The sequence below is a fragment of the Melanerpes formicivorus genome, unplaced genomic scaffold (genome assembly GCF_026170545.1).
Source record: "Melanerpes formicivorus ecotype bairdi unplaced genomic scaffold, bMelFor1.0.p_v2 SCAF_8, whole genome shotgun sequence".
Taxonomy (NCBI): domain Eukaryota; kingdom Metazoa; phylum Chordata; class Aves; order Piciformes; family Picidae; genus Melanerpes; species Melanerpes formicivorus.
Window position 1 is genome coordinate 16,852,710 of NW_027142360.1, and position 21,227 is coordinate 16,873,936.

Consider the following 21,227-nt stretch of genomic DNA (forward strand, 5'->3'; position numbering starts at 1 on the left):
TATTCTGCTATCTCCCTGAACTGTTCTCAAGCTTTGAACTTTTCCATCCTTTCTATTGATTATGGCCAAGTGACCCATATTTAAAAAGCATTTACAATAAAATTATAGCACTTTCTTTTGTGCTGCCAGCTTTCCCAGTGAAAAGCTAAAATGTTTTAAAATTGTCACTTTTTGACAGAGGTAATGGCTGTAATATATTTGGTCTCTTCCCCCTTGTTGTGCTTAAAATGGCTATGCTAATAAAGGGCACAGCTGTCGATACTTTATGGCCTGCTGGGGGGAAGAGGGGGAACGAAAGCAAAAACCAGATTGACTGTGTGTCAACAAATGCAGCTGGGAAAGAAAAAAAGAAGCCCCTTGAAGGCCCCTGCAACTTAAAGTCCAAGATAAATGATGTTCCTATGCTTAAAAAAAAAAAATGGAGGTTGGAATTCAATAAAGGGGAACTGAAAAGGAAACTGCTTAAAACTGAAAGCCTTTTCTCTGCCTCTAGACAGCTTACAAGAGAAATGAGCAAAACTGACCACAGAAAGAGGGTGAGCAGCCAAGAAAGAAAACAAAAGCCTATCCTGGAAAATATATTGCATCAAGGAGTGATCTGAAGTGCATTACGGCCGGCGGGCGGAGAGCGTACAGTTTAATGGAGATGCGACAACCAACTTCTACATGCCGCTGCCTTCTGGGGAGAGAGCTGCTCTGTGCCCAGGCCAGAGGGGAGGGGAAAGGGGAGCTGTAATTATTCATAACAAATAAATTAGGCCAGGATAAAACAGCCGGTGGGACGCTGGTGAAAGTTGGCCCTTGGGGGCTGGGCCAGGCTGGGCTGCCCCCATGGCTCCTGCCTAGCACAGCAGGGCCCTGCGGCCTCACTCCCGGTGCACCCCACTTTGAAGGGGTTTTTTCCCCCGTGTTGCTCTTTGGCCCCTGAGAGGCACTGTGGAAAAAAATAGTCTTTTCTCCATTCCTGTGGAGAGCAGCAATAGGAGGAAACACCATTTTGTGTCCTGCAAAGCCTCCCCCTGCCAACTGCAGTGAGACAGCCACAGGCAGCCAACACCGTGTGGCAGAACCCTCCTCCTCCTTCATGTCCACCTGTACAAGAAAGGAAGGAGGCTGGCAGAGACCAACAGCTCTAGCCAAGCCCTGGGGCAGGGAAAACCAGTGGAACCCCAGCAGACTAGGAATGGCAGAGGTAGAAGGGTGTCTCAGTTTGAGGCAGATCCTCTCTTGCCTCTCACCAGGGCAGAAATCTAATGAGACTCAGACAAACAGATTGCAGAAGTGATGGAAGATTTAAATGGAAAAGCAGTAAGGTGTTTTACAGAGAGCTACAAGCACAGTGACAAAAAGGATCCCAAAGCATACAGAGTCCCTCACAGCATACCCAGAAGCCTCCCAACATTCCCCTTCTCCCTACCTGAGAGTACACCCAAAACCCCAAGGGCTCTTTCTTCCCCCTCCCCTCCACTGTGAGGCTCATCTCAGCTGGCCGGATCTGAGATTGCCCTTCCCCCTTCTCCTTCTGGCATTAGGCCTAGCCAGGCCCAAGAGGCCTTGAGATAACTCCCCTTGCATTACCAGATAGGGAGCATCTCCCACAGGAGCAAGGGAAGAAAGAGCAAGTGTGAGACCTTGCTGATAGATTTACAGGGAGCAGGACATTATGTGTATGAAATATGCAGCTTCCTCTGTCCACCTGCTAGGCTGGACACCCAGGACACCAGAGGTGCATCCCATGTAGCAGCAGCAGGAGGCACTCAGCCCAAACTGCCACAAAGGGTCATTGCCACTTGGAAGCCCTGCAAGAAATAGCTGGCCTGTCCTTGCCACCCTGGCAGTGCTGTGGCTGAGTTGAGAGTGAGGCTTGTCCTCTGCAGAGATGGTATACCCCAAGAATTTAAGCAGATTTATTGATTGTGGTGGTTTTGTTAGTCACTAACGAGTGGCCTACCTTTTTTCATTTCATTCAGGACCTAGCCCTATGCTACAGAGAGAAATGACCCCTCAGATGTCTGTCTGGGAGGTGTAAACTCCCACAATGTTCCTATGAGAGGCTGTGGCATCTTTTCTCCAGACACCCATGGGAGACCTGGGTGTACCACGGAAAGGCTTGGAGCCTTTACTGAGATATGGCAAGAGGAGCAACAGGGTTGTAAAAGGGACAGAGTTGGGGAGTTTGAATTACCTCAGTGAGGAAATGGCAACACTGGGTGCAAACCTGCAAGAATCTTGCCTTAGGTTTTGGTGCAGCTTGCTCACATGGAGCCAAACCCATAGCAAAATAACCAGTGACAGAGAGCCATTTATTCATTGTAATTTCTTGGACAACTATGAAAATGAGGACAGTTTTTCCCAGCCTAAGGCAAAATGCTTTTGTAAGTATGTCTTGTGTTTGCCAGGGGCGCACCAAGAGTCAAGGTAAGGCCACATCACTGCCAGCATTGCTCTCTATGCACCTGCTAAGAATCAGAGTCCAGATGCTTCTGCTACCTATTTTGGGCATGGGGAGAGACTTCCTGAGAAATAAAGGCTTGGCAGTGGATGAGACCAGGAGAGCTGGTCAGCCTACAAATAACCTCTGCTTTGGCAGCTGCAGGGTGAGGAGGTGCAGTCTAAGGTAGGATGTCCTCCTTTTGGGAAATGCCCATTCTTCTGTTTCGCCTTCCCACCTTTGTCATGCCCCACCATTTTTGTTTTAATTTTCTTTTAATTCAAGGCCTTTTTTCCTAATTGTTTGCTCCCATTCAGAAACATCTGAAAAAGGTAGTCAGATGAAGGAAAAGGTTGTCTGTTTTTTTTCAGTTTCCCAGGTTTTGTATCTGTGTGTTCTTTTTAACCTCTGCAAATTCTCGAAGAATGGGAGGAAAGAAAAATAAGTAACCAAAGACAAGGCAGAATCAGGAAATCAGCAAAGATCCTGAAATTAAATCAAACATGTCAAATTTTTCCTAGAACAGGAGGACATTGAAAAGACACAGAAACTTCTCATTTCCTCCTGTAATTGTTTGGCAGGTTTTTAAAAGGCTGTAATTTTTACTCTTCCTGATAGATTTCATTTGGTAAAGCCCTTGCACCAGTAGAGGTCACCACCTCTGGAATTTCTGTGTCTGGGGGATGAACAGTTTGGCTTTGCTTTTCATTAGAGAAGAGTGGAGTTTGGTTTTGCTGGTGTGCAAGAGGAAAAAATGGAAAAGTACAAAGGATAAAAGAGGCAAGAGATCCCCTTCACTTTGGTTTCTTTGACATTGTGCTATTTTAACTTTGGGAAGCAAACTTCCTTGCCTGTGATGGTGACTCACCATGAGTCACCACCAATTCTTTGTAGCTGATAGTTGGGAAAATATGGAGAAAACCAGGAGTAAAATACCAGAAATCTTAGTGTGAGATATAACCTAGATGTTCCCTGATAGGGGTTGATATTTTACAGACAAAGGTTCTACTGAAGCTGGGCTAAATGTGAAGATATGTGGTCCCTGCTTAAGTAAAAAGTAACATTACAAGGAAAAGTAGCTCTAAGGTTGATGCAGTGCACATAGCATGACTGTAACTAGCTCAGTAGCATCTGAGCTGTAACTGCCCTTGGAGAACATCATCTGAAGGAAAATCTCCAACAGGTTTCTGGAAGACCTGCAGCCCTGTGAGACTCAGTGCCTTCATCCATTATTTGGGAAACAACCTGAAAATGCTGGAGGTAGCACAGAGTTGGTGTGTAACGGTCAAAGGCGATGAGTTATGCAGAGGCTCCATAATCCCTGCAGGGGGAATGCAGAAAAGCCCTGCTAGCCATAAGCTGATCCACTCTGTACAGTGCTGTAAGACTGCAACAGCAGCCAGCTTCAGTGCCCGTAACCCATAGATCAACAGAGGCCTGAAAACCCCAGTGAGATGATTTACGATGGTGCTGCTTAGCACACTCAGGAGAAGACTAAGTGAAGGCTGTGTGGAAGCCAGAGCAGATGGTTTTTATAATTTGTGCTTTGCAGACCACCACAATTTTCCAGGGGAGATGCAAACTCAGGATAGTGGCTGCTGAGCTCATAGACTTGCTTTGTTTAATTACCATTTGCAGACTATTTAATAAGGGCCCAGAGACCCCAGGAACCACGAAGAATCAGAGGTTGACAACCACCAAGTATCTCCTTAGGAAGAAGGTATACAAAACTTAGATTTATTTAATGAAGCTAAAATGTAAACAAACACAAACCCCCCAAGAAAATAACATTTTATGTGCATAATAGGACATTGAAGTGACAGTCTGTGAGGTCTAGTGGGCTTACTATCACCTGAAGCACTTCAGCTGGTCAGCTTGCCTTCAGATCTGGACAGCCAGGCTTGCTGTGGCCATTGCTGTTTCATGTCCTACTGTGGGGCTGCAGGCCCTCAAAATGTCTGTGCTTTGCACCAGTGACTTGTAATCCAGGGCTTCATTTTAAAGCCCTTTTGGTGTAGTGTTTCCTACCATTCTATTAAACAAAAAATTCCCAGCAAGCAACTGGTCAAATCTCACCTCCTCTTCTCTCTCTCTTTCTTTTTTTTTTTTTCCCCTGAAAAAATTAATTCAGATACCTTTATTCATTTTCCTCATTGCTTGGTCTATCAGCTTTAATGGTTAATGTCTTAAGTGCCTTCCGTCTCAATCAGAGTATGGTCTTTGGGGGTTGGTGGTAATTGTTTCATTTTCAACCTGCCTGATGTGCAGGTCCCTCTAACTCCTTTCCCAGGCTCTTGTGGTCTCTGCTGGTCTCCTTCCAGTAAGTGTGGGTGATGGATGGATTTCTGAGGTATCAAGCCACCTAAAATTTAACTAAAGGAGGCAGAGTGAGGGAAAGGATTCAAGTGTGTGCTTAGCCTTGCTAAAATGCTAGATGATCCACATCAAAGAGAAATTGATAGATAACTTACTGCAGGCATGGTTTGGGGCCAAGCTGGCACTTTTTTAGGCACTATCAGCATATGGGCACAGATCTGTAACAGTTAGGTTTCACTGGCTCATGTGTGCCTGATCAGAAGGTCTTTCTCAACAGTTTCTTTGATTGTTTCATCCTTCTAATAACTTGCTTTCCAATCACACCATCAGGTACACCTGTGTTTCCCTCCTTCCCTTGTGCCCCTCTGGTAGCTTTTAAACCTGCTGACCAGTGTCAGATGTATATGGCAGTGCAGGAAATAAGTCAGAGAGATGATACTCCTGTATTGAGTGAAAAACTGTGCCCTAGCAGAAAAGAGACCAGCAAAATGGGCCCTCTCCAATGGAAAAGCTGCACTACATGCTTGCAGTTTGCTGGAGAATTTCCCATGTAAATATCCCAGCTCAGCCAGCCTTCATAGGGACCCTCAGGTCCCTATCAAAACACATCTGCAGGAAGCCAGATGTTAACCCTTCCAACACACCACAGTAATTTTGCTACTTTTCCTCTCCCTCTTCCTTCTCTCTTAAAAAGACTGCCTCTGGATTTGCCTTGCCTGCTCAGGGAAGTCTTAGGGCATGTTTAAAGGAAGTGTTAGAGCTCTGGGCTGCACCTAAGGTAGGCATCTCCTTGTTTTTCTGCTCCAGAGAGCAGCTCATCCCACCCATATAAGCTGTCTCAGGAGGCATCACTTGCTCCTCAGAGGTGCCCATCTTTCCACTGACTCCAGAGCAACCTGCAGTGGATCAGAAACGTATTTTTCCGGAGTTAAGTTTAATGTTAGAGAGGCAAGTTTAATGTTAGTACTGCCTTTAATTCAGGCAGTTAAATCCTAAGACCTGTTCTTGTTCTCTCTTTCTGTGCCAGCCCTGAGCTGTTTGGTGCGATGTGAGATGCAACAGTCCAGGAGCCCAGAGTGGCTCTGCTGTCTTTGTCCATGCTGTGACCACATCCATTCCATATTTCTGACTGGGAAGGGGGCTCCCATGTGGCATGGTGACTTGCCAGCTGAGCAACATCTGCATGGGAGTTCCCATGTGTATTTTTAGTTCTGTTGCCAACACTTCAGAGTGAGTTATGAGATGGCTGGGAGAGATGGGTTTGGTCCAGGCTTGTGTGTCTACCATAAAACTGAGCTGTGGTTCAGCACCAGGCAGGCACTTCAGCCTTCTGCATGCCCTTAGGTGGGACACAGCAGCTGCTGAAGCAATTTGTGGTGTGAATAACTGCAGAGCACAGACTCCAAATTACCTTCTTCTTGCAGACCCTTGTATTGCCTCCAATGAATCTGAGCAGATTTGCAGGAGATGATGTTACAGTGCACAACCAGGGCACTGTGAAGGGATTTCATCCACACATTTGAGTGTCAGAAAGCCAGTTAGATCCTCACAGGAGGGGCACTGGTGCAAAGCCCTTGCTGGGATTCTGATGCTCAGGAATCTTCCTAGCAATCCCCATGTGATGAGTGCTTTGGTGAGGAACTATACAAAAACACTGAAAGTGTAAGTTACATAATAAGGTGTTCAGGATCACAAGGGAGACTTTGCAAATCTGGCCATGAGGCATTTGCACTTTTTTGGGGGAGAAAAAAAAATAGGCAACAGGGGGAAAAAAAGAAAAAGGCAGCTTCTTTCAGCTACAACCTAAACTTTGTGCTGAGTTAAAGCTCCCCAGCCTTGGGCTGATCCCCGCAGCCCCTCCCGGGTTTTCAATGCATCCAACAATGAAAGTGAAATCCAATCCCATCCAATTAGAGGAAAATGAATGGCTCATCTACAATAAATGGGCTCTGAATAACAATAAGCCAACAAGAGAGCAATGAACTGGAGACAGAGTACAATCTTCCTGAATGTTAATCGGCAACTAACTCCACAAGCTTCTTAGAGGTGGAAAGAATTGGAGGAAAATAGATTAGGGAAGCTTTAGAGCACATTGCCTTTTAACTGCTTAGGCCTCACATTTTAACCTAAATAGAAGAATGTTTCTAATGCTGCCTTTTGCGGGGTGAAGGGGTGGGGGAACACAACTGATGGGGGTGTTTGTTCTTAAAGTCAAATGTTTTCAGTTTCCTTATAAATTGACATGCTAGGCCCTACTGTATCCCTTCTAGTATTATTTCATGGGGTTTATTTATTTGAAAGTCCCCTTTTTAAAATTATAAATTAAAAGGGCAAAAGCCTTGGCAAATGTTTTCTGTAGATCTGAGGATTTGGGGAATGAGGCTGAACGAATCCAGAAGTCAGCCTGAGAATGAAGGGAAGCCAGAGAGGTGAAAGAATAAGGAAAACTCCGCAGTTCAGTAGCTGAAGTGCTGTCCATACCCAACATACTCGCCCAGTGTTGCCCATTCCCTGGTCCCACATAGACATCTTTTCACACTTTCAAGGCTAATAACACCTGAAATACCTGCAAAGCAGTCCAGGTGCTGTTTCCACTGCCCTCAGCCCCACAGGGTAATTTTTGTAAAGCCAGGGAATATGCAGGATTCCTGACCCACTAAGAGAAGCCCCTACAGCCATGCAGGTTCCATGTTCAGGGCAACCAGATATGGCCAAGCCAAGTTAGGTTGCAAATCCTCTCCATTCACCCTATTAAATCCCTAATAGTATCTCTCTTTTTTTTTTGTTGTTTTTTTTTTTTTTTTTAAATATCACTCCCTCATGCAGGCAGAAATGTTATTCAGCTGGGACAGCACTGCCATCTCCTTCTGCCTACTTAGATCCGCACGAGCCCAAGTCAAAAGCCATGGAGTTCCGCTGGCCATCGCTCACGACCCCCTTAGGTGAGGGCAGGTTAAACTCCCTGCAGTCTGAGCATCCGCCTGGGACATGCTGGCAGGGGGTGAAGCAGCATGTTGGTCCTCTGGGAAGTGAAGTGGTGTGCAGTCATGGGGCCATGGCAAAAGAGAGCACACAGTGAGGTCTGTGAGCCCACAGTGCTCATTGCTGTGAAGAGAAGGCACCTTCCTGGTTTAGAGTGAAAACATTATTATCTATAGCAACATATACAAAATATATATATACATTTATCAGGGAGCTATCCTTGCTCACTCCTGAAGGGAAAAAAAAGTAAAACTATCAAGAAATTAATATCAGAAATCATAAAAGAGCCTTCTTTAAGAAGTGTGCTGATGTGAAGGGAAGGTGCCACTGCTGCCTTTGCAAATGCCCTGGAAATGTGACATGTGGGATTGTGTGATGCTCAGTTTTGCAGTGGCTGGGGTGATGTGTTCCTGTCTTTGTCAAGAAAGTCTAATGTCCATGATGGTGCTCTGTGCCCCTGCCTCTTTGGTGTCTGCCTATTTATTCTCTTCATGATGGCTCCCTGGGCCATAACAGTACTTTGGAAGACCACAGGGATGGTGCACATGGCTTTTCTTTTCTCTGTTGGAGCTGAGCACTCAGCTTTCCTGTTCCATTTGTGCTGCCAGGGCTGCTCTTTACCTACTGGAGAGATGGACGTCCCTGGGCAAACCTAAAGCTCTGGCTGAAGGCAGTGGGGTGCAATGTGATGGAAGGACATAAGGTTAGCTCCTTCCAATTAGGATCTCCTTAAAATAGGTGATCCTGATAAACTGTCTTTGACAGCTTACCTATGTATCTCCTCAGGTATGCAGAGTCTGCAGTGCGGAGGCTTTTAGAGTTCCATACTGATCCCCATCAACATGAATATTGAATGCAAGCAAGAAAAGGAACGGCGTAACTTGTAAGTCATACGATACAAAATACCTCTGTATTTTATTCTGTCAGCAGAGGTCACTGATGCAAGTATGCTTTCTGTGTTGCATTCCATATCATGAGTGTCTTTCCAGAGGCAGCTCCAAATTTGGTAACCTCTGGCCAAAAAAAGGTGGCAAACATGTCCATAGAAAACAAAGATATATTCTTCACTGTATGGCAAGATGGGAATGAGGAGAGAAGCCATCTCCCCCTTTGCCTCTCCTAATCTGCTGTACAAGCAAAGGGTTGCTCATTGTATTCTTTCAGAGAAGCAAGAATTTGATAGGCATATAGATAAGCTATTAAGTAATATACACGCAGAGCTAAAGGGGATTTGGAAGGGAGATTTATTCATTTGTTAAATTAAAGAACAATTTGGTCTCGGCAGCATTAAAATAAATTTCCACAGGCCATTGTTTGTTTGAACAAAGAGAGGAAAGGAGCTGCTAGAAGCAGTTTATGCAGTTCAAATGTGAGAGGTTGCGTGCATTAATAAGAGCAGCGTTGGTGCTCGGCGTGTGACACAGAAAATACATTTGCTGTAGCATGCTGGACAGGACTTGGGAACACATAGCACCCTGACAAAACTTATCATTGAGGGCAAGAGATGCCAAGGGGCATTTCAAATTCCACAAATGTATTTTTCCTAAAAACTGGCTTAGACTGTTGGACCAGGACAAGGGAGTGACCAGTAAAAGCCCCTTTAGGGCAAAATATGCTTCCTTTCCCTTTCAGCAGCTTTAAAGCATCAGGATCCTTCCTGAGGGGATATTCTTTCATATACTCAGCAGTTAATGTAGAGAATTGGCTAGAGCCTCCCACCTTGCCTGTTTCCTTGGCTTTGGCTGTCACTAAACCTACACCTGCAGTTCTTTGGTTAGTCTGGGACTTTCAGTGCAACAGATTTGCTCTGCAAGCCTTGGGAAGAGTTTAGATTGCTTTGCTCCCCAGATTAGGTGCAGTGTTGAATTTAGCTTAACACTGTAGCCTTGTTATGCAAGTACTGAACAATTTTATACTCATTGCATGACAAGAAGGGAGGGGCAGCAACCATCCACATTGTTGGTCCATAGTTTTACAAGCCCAGATTCTGCAAACTTAATTTTCTCAAAACAGCACCATCAGTGTGATGCTTGTGGGGTCAGTGGTACTGCTCATGTAACAAGTTGCTACTCATTAAGGGTACTAGGCTGGGTAAGGGGAACAACCTTGATTAAAAAAAAAAAAAACCAAAAATAATCCAATCTTCTGTGCAAGTTTTGGAGTAGGCATTTAGAAGAGCAGTATCTCATGAAAACCAACTCAGTTTTCATAGGTGCTCATCACCCTTTCAGGTTTTGGCAGAAAGGAGAACCTTCTCCACCTCTTCCTGTGACCATGATACCTTCATAGTTCGAGGGCTGATGTCCCTTTTTTCCTTTGGTGCTGCACCATCTGTCCTATGAGGACCTGTGCTAAGACCTCCTAGAAGGCTTTTGCCCCTGGTTCACGTAGCAGGCAGCCAATGGATGGACAACCTTCTCCTGGCCAGGAGAGCTTCCTTATGGGGGACCTCAGAAACAGTGCTCACACACCAGCCCTGAGGTAAGGTGGCTGCAGTTTGGAGACTTAGGGCTGGCCTCATCTCTCTCCCTCATCCTGGCTCTTGATCTAATGGCAGCATGGCCTGCAGGCAGCTGGCTCCAGCATGAGAGGAAAAAATACTTCAAGAACTTGCCTATGGCATGAAGCTATGCATTGCTGGGCTACAGAGAAGCCTCAGTGCCAAAATCCTTGCTCACAGCAAACATTTCAGTGCCTTGGGTGAGATCTGATCTCAGTGGCTGTGATGAGCTCCCCTTGATCATTTTAACCTGGGGATCTTGCATCTCCCCTCAGGTTTCTCACCAAGCTGAGGAGTCCCATGTTTTTGGGTGACCCAGCCCTGGCTGCCCCAAACATGTCCACAGAAAATGCATTAAAAGTCTCTTTGAGGAATGTCCATCAGCTGCATCTCTATTTGGAACCTAAGAGCTGAAAACCTTCCCTTTAACCTTGGCAAGCCTTAGCTGCTTACTTTTACTGTCTTTACTAGGGATAGATTTGCCCTGTCATATTCTGTACTCCCAGCCTGCTGAGGAGGCTGATCCCCAGAGCAGACAGCAAGGCCAGCACTGCCCTGGTGCTCTCATGGGGCTGCTCTCTCCAGAGCTGCCTGAACAAAGTGCCATTTGAGATCTGCTTTGGCGGCCTGTGGCTCCCTACAGGGATCTCTTCCATTTCTGAAAAAAAATCTGGCAAACTTCTGCTTTTTTTCCATCCTGACAAATGTTTGTGACTGTTCCTACATGAGAAAGGGATAAGTTGGGGACTGAACCAGTGAGGTCACGCAGGCTCCCAGCAGAGCGCTGAAGACCAGACACCTTTCCCACGAGGAGTTTTACGTGGGTTGGTAATTAATGACTAATTCCTGCTATGCTAATCTACTTTTGTCCTCCTCTCTGTGTGTCTACTGTCTGGGAAACTGAGCTGGGGGCAAGAGTCTTATATATAAGGCAAAAATTATGTCCAGGTAGTCCTTGGAGGGGAAGGTTGCCCAGAAGACTTTTCTAATTACTGGCATGAACATCTTTACTGACTCCAGTGGTATCAGTTGCTTGAAAGGGAGTGCTTGCTGACAAGTGTTTTATTTATTAAGTAATACTTTGAAAGAAAAAGACCTGGTTTAGGAGAATACCTGGCTGGAGACTTGTTCTGGCAGTGCTGAGCTTACCGTGTGCAGGCCCCAAAGTGGTCTCGGGTAATGCCACTCTACCTTGAAACCAGTTGTATTTACCATAGCAGCTATGTGCAGGAGGGGATGAGATTTAACACAGCTTTTTTCTCTTCAGTTACCTTGCTGAAAAATGTAGGCAGGTCCTCATTTTTTGCGACTCCTTAGAGGTTTTACAAAAGGGGGTGGGGGCTCAGGCCAGAGCTGCAGGTGGCATGTAGGGCAAAGATTTCCATCAGTCGTTGTAACATCCAGCTCTTATTATAGCTTTGGGCACTCACCATCTCCCACATTTATCTTATAAACTCATGTTGTTTAAATTCAGGATTATTCCTTATACTGCTTTTCAAAGCCTCCAATATACCTTGCTGCAATCAGCTTGCTTATATTTGAGTGACTGACTGTATCAGCAGTGGCAGATACTTTGTTCCCCTGAATCTCATAGAAGAGCTCAGCCGTCTGGTCCAGAATGTGCATTCCTCCCCCAAAATTCAGGAGCTACCATAATGCTATAGCACTCCCACAGCACTGCCATTGTCAGGATGCCCAAACTCAGACCCACCTTTTCTAACAGGAAGGCTTCTGCCACACGAACTCATCTTTGTTAGCTGTAGCACTGCAGGAAGGGCTTTGTGCGCACTTTGCTCAACTTGCTCCAAACTCAAAGATGTTAGAATATCTTTCCACTGGGGTAGTTAGGATTTAGTCTGCAAGCTTCTGCTGCACCCTCCACTTTCTGAGGGGTTGCAGGCCTGCCAAATCCTTAGAGGCTGCCAGTGTGTAACACAGTTCATTTGAATTTGAATAAAGAACTGAACTTTATTTTGAGCCCTAAAATTCAAATCAGAGTGTGATGAACACACGCCTGGATGTGAATTTAAAAAAGAGCCACTAAGCAAGAGTAAGCAGAGCTGCCCATGTTTCCTATCTCTCTGGTTTTGTCATCTGGAGAGCAAACACTGGGGTGGAGGGGGGGAGGGAAGCCTCTGCATTGAAACAACTCCCAAAAACCTGGACCTCACTGAAAGATTTTTCACTGATGTTTTTCTGTGAGAGGAAAAAAGCAACAATATATCCTTGTTTGGTTTGGTCTACCCTTAACTGCCTTACATTTAAGGGAAAGAAAAAAAAAAGAGGGGAAGGAAGAAAAGGAAAAACTGGGCAAAAATAACTAAACAACTGAGGTTTAACTGAGCTTCAGTTTTTTAACAATTTGGGCAGAGTTCTGCTGTTTTGGAAATAAGGCTAAAACTGAAAGTTATCTCAAAGATTGCCGTAGGAAAATGGCTGCCATATTTAGTGGGTCTAGCGAAAAAACCTCAACAGTTTGTCAGAGAAAGAGAGAATAACAGGCAGCCTGTCCCTGGAGTTATACAGGGCTTCAAATTAGCAAGACTCACCAGGTTATCCTTTTTCAGCAGAGGCTTGCAGAGAAACTATCAAACCAATCCAAGAATAATAAAAAAACCTTAATTATAGGCTTTCCCTCCCTACAGAACACATGGATTTTAATGCCTCTTGCAGGGATCCAGCATATATGAGAATGTGGTATATTTTTTACTACTTCTTCCTGCTCTTTTACTCACTAAATACTGGAGTTTTTCAAACATGGTGCTCTGCTCTCAAAGTCTAAATCCTTGGCTGGTAGAAAATGGGATAGCGCAGCTAATTCCCTCCGCAGCAACACTGATTTGCACCGGCTGCAGATCAGCCTCTTCTTTTACCTAGGTGCAGAGCGAAGCTGCTTTAATTCTTTATTCTTGTTTGATAGCAGTTTCCAAAATAAAACTGTCTTACAAAGGTGCATGTTTACAAGTGAGTCAAAACCCATTACACTGAAGCTATTTAACTGTAAGCAGGTTAGATCAGCTTTCTGGTGATAAGAGCTTCTGATATTGGTGTCTCTTTCTTGTGCAGGCTTAAAACCTTACTTGCAAAATCTCCTTGTATCCCTTTGAACTTCCTTGGGAGATTGAAAAAAAAACCCCAAACAAACAAACAAAAAAACCCACCCCTTCGGTTAACACTCCCTCATTTCATTTTTAAAGGTCATGCTTAGAGCTGGCAGTTGTTATAGGAGCTGTCCTCTGTAAAGAAAAGTCTTAACTAGCCAGGCACAGACTTAACCTCACCATCGAAAAACTAACATTGTCACTAGGATATGGAGAAACCATGGTGAAGAACTAGCAACAGCTAGACCACGGCAGAATGAGCAGTCGGCATCTGCTCGGTGGGCCTTTATCATGCAGTGTTGTATGTACGATTCAAAATGCACAGGACGATTGTTGAAATGATGTAGACAAATTGACTCAAATTAGTTTAGCATGGGCCATGCAAAGTTTAAGCTTGTTGAGCCCAGACACATAGCAACAGCCGCTGTGCTTTGGAAGGCCGTGCGTTCGAAGTGCTAGCAGGAAAGTGGTGTCTCAGCCCATGTTCGTGGAGTTGCCTTTGTGCAGGCTCGAGTCTTTTCTTTTAGTTTTGCCTGGCTCTACAAAATCTTGGCAGAAGTGATCCTTGCTGAAGACTACACTAGCACTGATAATTTTATAGAAGTACTTGTGAGCTTTAATGTCATTTTATACTTCCTTAATCTTTTGACTGTTACTTAATGACAAACAAATCCCCAAAGACTTGGGGGTGGGGGGAGGGAGGGAGGCAAGGGAAGATTAAAAGGATTTTGAGATTGTGTTCTCTGCTTTCAGTCAAACTGTCCCAAATCCTGCCAACACAATTCTCCAGTGCCCTATGACACCCCTCCCCAGACCACCAGGAGTGAGTTTCTTATTGTATTTACAGTAATCTAATTACAACAGTTCTTCAATTCACAGCCAGCTTTGGTATACAGACTTTAGCAAGAACTCTCCTCTCAGTGCAGATTGCAAACTTTAATCTTTTAAACTAACACACTCACAGAACCTCCTCCTGCCCCAAAAGTTCTGAATTGCCTGTGTAAGCTGCGGAGATGCATTCCCCCTCCTGCGCCCACCAGCGCTTCCCTCATCCTTTGTTAAGTTTTACTTAGTGCCACTTTACTGCCTAAAGGTAATGCAAGAGAAAATATTCTCTAAGGTTGTAAAATGATGGCAAGAACAGGTTGCCTGTTAGAAAAATCTCTTTTTAAAAAGGTTTTTTTTTGCTTAAATATGTGTAGTTCCCTTCATTTATTTTCTTAGCACTTCTCTGTACTTCTGTAGTTGAAGCATCAGCTGTGTAGAGGAAATAATGACTGAATGTTTTACTTAAAAATTAAATACAGTCTCAGCTTAAATTTGTCATTACCCAAATTCATTTGATGCAAATCTTAAAGCTGATGAGCTTCATTGAGAAGAATCGGACGACACAAGTAGACAGAGTTGGTACATAATAAAAATGTCAAGAAAATGAAGACAGAAAAGATCGGTTTATATGAAGCAAAATATAAACCAAAAGTGGAATCTGCAATGAATTAGCAAATCTGGACATTCTTAGTGTGGCGTTGCAGCCATCTAGCTATACACCCCAGTATTGCACTATTCAGTTTCATTTCCCTCACAGGTTTTCCCCTCAAAGCTTTTACAGGAATACTGGGCTAATGGGATGACGGAGATTGGAGTCAATACAGCTGACCAATATGATCGAGTATTGTTCCTTTATTGTTCCAGTATTGCAGCCCTATGGTGCGAGTATAGCACAGTAAAGTGAAGCATAGAAGAAGAAGGGAAAGGAAAGGCAGAAGTGCATAGCAAGGGAACTTCTACAACTTATATAAACTTGGAGTGCCTTGTTGGCATGGCTTCATTGGTTCCCTATGAGTGACCACACATAGCACTATTATAGATTATTGGTCCAACTACTAACGACACGCAAGGTTTGTTGATGCAGGTACATGTCCTGTTGTCCCAAGATAACTTTCTATGTTTATAGCTACCAGTGCCCTGTTTTAGTTACATGCTTCAGGCACAGCACTGTTTTGTTAAACTGCTAGCTGGGTCTGCACTTATGCTGAGCATGGCCTACCACCATGTCAGGCTCTAGGCCTGCACTGCCAGACTGCTCGCACTGCTCGTCGCTGGCATCGCCACACTGGGCTTACCAATACCCATATTCTGGAATTTTGAAGGAGCTTTCCTTTAGTCTAGCACATGATTCTGAGAGCTGTGCTCACATAAAGTCTAATCTTTGGACTCACTAAAGTTAATAAAATCTTCACTCCCAAAGACATCAAGAATAATTTGGGTGCAATATTACTATAAAACTTAGTTCTCCCCCATTGCCATGCCTTTTAGAAGACATGCAGAAGGCAGACATACATGCATGCTCATATTTAATTTATGAGTATTTAAAATCCTGTTTGGCATTTCATATCTGTTTGGTTGGTTCTTCTGAGGCTCATCAATCATTTCACTTTCTAGTATGTACCAGAATTCCTTGGCATGTCACAATTGTTTTAGTACTTCATTCCTCCTCGTGAGCTTCATTGCTATGCAAGCTGAAATGAGCTGGACAGTCAAGCCTCAGTGATTTCCTACTGTTTTCTGTGGACCTTGAAACACTGAGAACATAGCACTGTCTTTTCTGGTCTCACATTCACTCTTGAAAAACTACTTCTAATGCACCTTTGTGCTGTTTTCCTCTAAGCAAAATGGCCATGGTAATACTCAATAAATGAAGCAATTATTCAACTTGTAAAATCTTTTGGTTTCTGGATAATGTGTATGCTTTGCTCAGTACAAAGAACTCAGAATAGTGAAATGGCTTTGAGAAAGTTATATGAAAGAATAAGAAACAGCATCTGCTTGGTAACCTCCCAAATCCCATCAAAGTGTTTTGGAAATGACAGATTGTATGCAGTAGCTTATTTCTGTCAGATCTAACTTAAATTTTTGTCTTTGAGATAATATATCTAAAGCCCAGTAATTTAGCAGTTGGACAACATACAGGAAATATTCCTATCCTTATAAAAACAGTTGTTTACCAGCTTGAGAGCCACTCTCTGTGGCAGCGACTTAGGCTCTTCTAATACAAGAAAAAGGTACAGTAGTGCTACAACAGGAGGTGCAAAGCAGGGAAGCCTGCAGTGTATGAATGCCACCTGCTGGCTTGATTAAAGAATATGACCCTCTGGCAAGCACTGTTGCTGTCATTCATGGATGGATGTGGAGGGACAGAATCTCATTTCAAGTACTGACACAGGCTGGTCACATTATTCCATATCTAAATTCATGTCAGTAAAAGAAGTATTAAGATAAGATTATATAAACCAAACCATTCTTAGTATGTCTGTGCTTGAGTATCAGGTCTGTTTAATGCCTTATGTCATCAGGACTTAGTGAGATTAGAAATAAAAGGCTCCTGTGCTTGCAGTTTGGCTGAATATCGTGTTTAGATGTACAGATCCTCATGTGAGTTTATACCCATTAGACTGTTGTTTTACATGCAGTGCTACAAGGAAAGGGTTCTGAACAGAAAACCAGATTTAGCCCAGGTGATTTAATCTCTCTGGGTCTGTAACTAGTTTTCCCTTTCAGAGCTTACTCCAGAAACGAGTCTAGAGAGAAAACGCTGCCCAGAAGGGCTCAGGGGTTAAACAGAGAGCAACCTAAATGAGTGTAGAGGTACCCACACCTCTGTAGGAGTTTGTAGTCTCTGGACTTCTTAGGGTTCAAAGTGCAAAGAGCAAAACCTGTACTTTTTAATTAAATCATAGACTAGAGCCCAATCGTTTGCAGAGATTAAACCATTTTGACTTTTAGACATGTTTCATGAGTATTTTGGGGTCTATCTTCTCAGCACACTCCTACAGATGCTGGTAATTCAGCCTGGAGTATTATGCTAAAAGGCAATCTCTGGCTGAATACAGTTAAGCCCATGCATTGTATAAATATTGGCAGAGCCCCCTACCACACCTACCCTTACTGTGATGGGCCAAAGAACCAGAAAATAAAACCTAAGAATGGGTCCTCAGCACGGGTGTCCTTCTCTCCTGGGGTGAACTCAAAGTCCAAGTGGGGAGGAGGTTACTTCCTTGCTGGGCTCTCCTGTAGGTTTCAGCAGGGCCAGCTGAGAGCAGACTCTGCTTTTCCTAAGCTGCTCACATCTGGCAGAAAAACTGGCATCAGACAGACTCAACCTGTCCCCTTACTTCTTTTTTGTGAGACTAAACTAGAGAAGCTGCTGCTGCTTAGGAACTTTTCAGTTCATCCATCAAATTCTTTGAGGAAACTCTAGACCACAGTGGCCTTTACTGCACTGCAAAGATAACCTTTCTGAATTTGCCACAGACTCACAAATTCACAGAACTTAGAGGATACCAAACATGGAGTGGGGTAAACTTGCCTTCCCTTCTACTTCCTGAGCTGTTAAGGCAACTCATTCTCTTTCCACAGCACTGTTCCAGACACTATAAGATGTCAGGGAGAACAGTACTGACCAGGGAGGGATTGGACTGGATGACCTTTAAAGGTCACTTCTAACCCAAAACATTCTATATGATTCTATACACTTGTCTATAACCTGGTTATTTGAATAGCTGTAACAAAGTATGGAGATACCTGCCGTATGTTCCAAATGCTTGGGAGTCTCGTTAACCTACTGGGGAAGGATAAGGAAGAGCAGGGAGCTGTATGTCTAAACTCATTAGAAGGCATGTACTCAGCTCTGCAGAGACCCCCTGGGGGATAAAAGCATGGAAAGAGATTCTTCATGCCCTTAGAGGCTTCGTTGAAGATGCCCCTGCTAACTGCAGAAGGGGTTGGTCTAGATGACCTTCGGAGGTCCCTTCCAACCCAGACCATTCTATGATTTTATGATAGTATCTTCACTTTGTTTGTAATCTCAGAAACATGGAGGAACTTCTTGCTTGTGTAGATCTGTAACTCTGATAATGTTTTATTTCATAACAAAAATGAGGCATGGTAGAGCTAGACACGAGGAGTGACTTCATGCTTAGCGCAGCTTGTTATTTTAAATGTCAGTCCCTTAGGGAAGGTTCCCATGCCAACAATCTTCTTCAGAGGTTAAGATACTGTGAGAGCAGGTGAACACATACCCAACTTGTAACTCAGTCAACCCTCCACCTTCATAAACAGCATAAAAAGCTTAGGAAAATAAACTCATATGTAGAGCACACAGCTGGGAAACAGCAAGAATAATATTTTATTTTAAATGGGATAAAAAAAAAACCAAACCATGACAGAAGAGTTGCTGCATTTCTCTGCAGCATGCCACACCTAGAAGACTAAACAGCTATATTATTATCTATACTTATTTATTTAAGGCAGGGATCTGACCTTTCCAGGCCTAGTTGTTTCAGCAAACTTTGCTCATGCTACTCACAACTGCTCATAATCATAAGACTTGCAAGACCGGAACATCAAATAATTGCTGACAATACAAAGGAGGTGTGATAGGAGGAACAATACTCTTTCTTATGTTTTTACTGAGAAATACCTCCAATTATGTTTTGCTGAGAAATACCTCCAATTATTGTGAATAATACTACTGTAATTATTTTGTTCAAGGTTTGTCAATGTCCACCCCACCATTCTCTTGGAGGAAATGCTACTCTGCAGGTTGAGTCACAGATCCAGGCTCCTTCAGGAGTTAGGTGGCTGCAATCTTGTCACTTGGCTCCAAAATGATATAGTGTCCTGACCTGTAAAATGAGGACAATAACTATGCACTTTTGTATACACTAGTACAACATATGGCTGAATGGCAGTATGTAAATGTAAAATCTTAGTTAAACTGAGGCAGAGCACCAAGTAATCACAAGTTCATTAATAATTCTGCTGCTGGAACCAGTTTATTAACGGCTCAATAATGAGCTGACAATACAATCTGCAAAACCACAGTTCCTGATATGTTTTTTTAAGCAAATAACAATATTGTGGAATAATGGCTTGAACTTGTGCATGAACACGCAACAAAGAAGTTACCTCCAAACAGTTAACAGCCTAAGATGTAACATCTGTTCTTCCTTATTCCCAGTTTGTATTGCTTTAACTCTCCAGTCAGCTGTGTTGTAAAAAGGAATGGGGACATTCTGGCCTTCCTATTGATGCCCCACACCAGAGTGGTACTGCATCTAGTATGTTTGGTCTGTTATGTTCTGAGCCATCAAATGAAAATGTTGTACTACCAGTGTATGCCTTTGACTTTCTTCCTTGCATGATACAGTCACCCAGTACTTGCAGCAGACAGACAATTTAATTTTCTGTGATGCATCTGCAGGTAAGATATCACAATTAAGCACATCTCTTCATATGCAATGAAGACTTTACTTACGTTTGAGAAAAGGATGCTGCTCTTTCATACCAACCTGCTCAGTGGCTTCACTGATTAGCCAGTGGCTTTACTATCAAAAAATGTTGGATAATAATCCCCCTCCCTTCTTCCAGCACAGGCTGTCTACTCAGGGAACCCATTTTTAAGCCCCGAGGCAGAATAATATTTCTAATTTATTAAAGCACACTGCTTGCCTAATCTTTCTCCTCTACACCACAGGCATGGGTCTGTAACAGGGATATATTCTCATCTGTGGCATACAAATTAGGAGGTGGCACCCCTTAAGATCCAGCTCTGGCCCTCACCTTTGGTTGCTATACATCATTCTCTCTAGAAATGCACCTGGTTAATCAGCACACACAGCATCTCATATGCCTTCTTGTTGTGTTCCTCATGTTGTTGGGCAAACAGTCCAGATGCAGTTTGCTGTCCACTCACAAGCATACAAACTCCACCAGACTTCAGAGCCTTATGGTCTCCACAGCTTTGACTTTTTACAATGGTTGCCTACAACAGGAAAAATGAAACTGTAAGGCCTAGGAGTTCAGGAGACACATGTCACATTTTAAATTAAGCTCAGCACCAAAAGAGAAGGACTCCTTTCAATGCTGTTGCCTGGGTCTACATTGAATCCAACCCAGTGAAACTCCAACCCTGTTTTCTGTAGTGCCTCCCAGCTACTTCCAGCCTCCTTCTACTTCCAGCAGTAGAAGTAACCACTATCATCACAGTGGCAAACAAAATGTATACATTTTGACCTTACTTCAATTATTTTCTGCATCTGTAATCACAGTGCATTCACAGACAAAAATCTAAAACCCTATAATCTAAAAGGAGGAACCACTCCACAGGGGAAGACTAAGTATTGTTGGCTTTTTTTTTTTCCATTGGAAAATTGTTAGAAAGCTGCTTCTATGCTATTTACAGTAAAAGAAGGTTATTTCTTTCTCATAAAGACTAAATCCTAAGGATGCCTTTACTGAATAGACCAACAGCAGACCATCTTTGAGCCTATTTATGAAGGAAATGTTCAAAAATGAAGTAAGAACAAAAATATTCACAATGACGACACCTCTGCAACCCAAACCTCTTCCTCAGCTGCAGTGTCAGGTTAACAAGGACACAGATGATTTGTTCTATGTTGTTTGCATAGATGTCAGACTGAAGTTATTTCAGTTATCATAACTGCCAGTGAGACTCCACCACCAATGACTCCGGTTTTACAAGGCATTTGGCTCTGTTTGCTTGACAAAACACTTGACCTACTGAAGTCCTTCTGTGCTACCCCAAGCCTTTCAGAGTTTGAAAGAGATTTTAGTGTCTATTATGTCTTTTATTTTCAGTTACTCAGAGGCAAAACATTCCTCCATGCTTCATGCTGTAAAGTTTATGAGCAATTAATTCTATTTCAGAGAAAATATTCAAGCACTCATGCTTTCACCCATTCAGTGCCAAACTAAAGAACATGGCTGATATTTTTCAGTGGGTCAGGAACATCAAGTCCTTGTTATCAGCAAACCCCTCCAAGGCTGGTAGAGTGTTGCTCTTACAGGTTACACTGATGCTCCTGCAACTGACCAA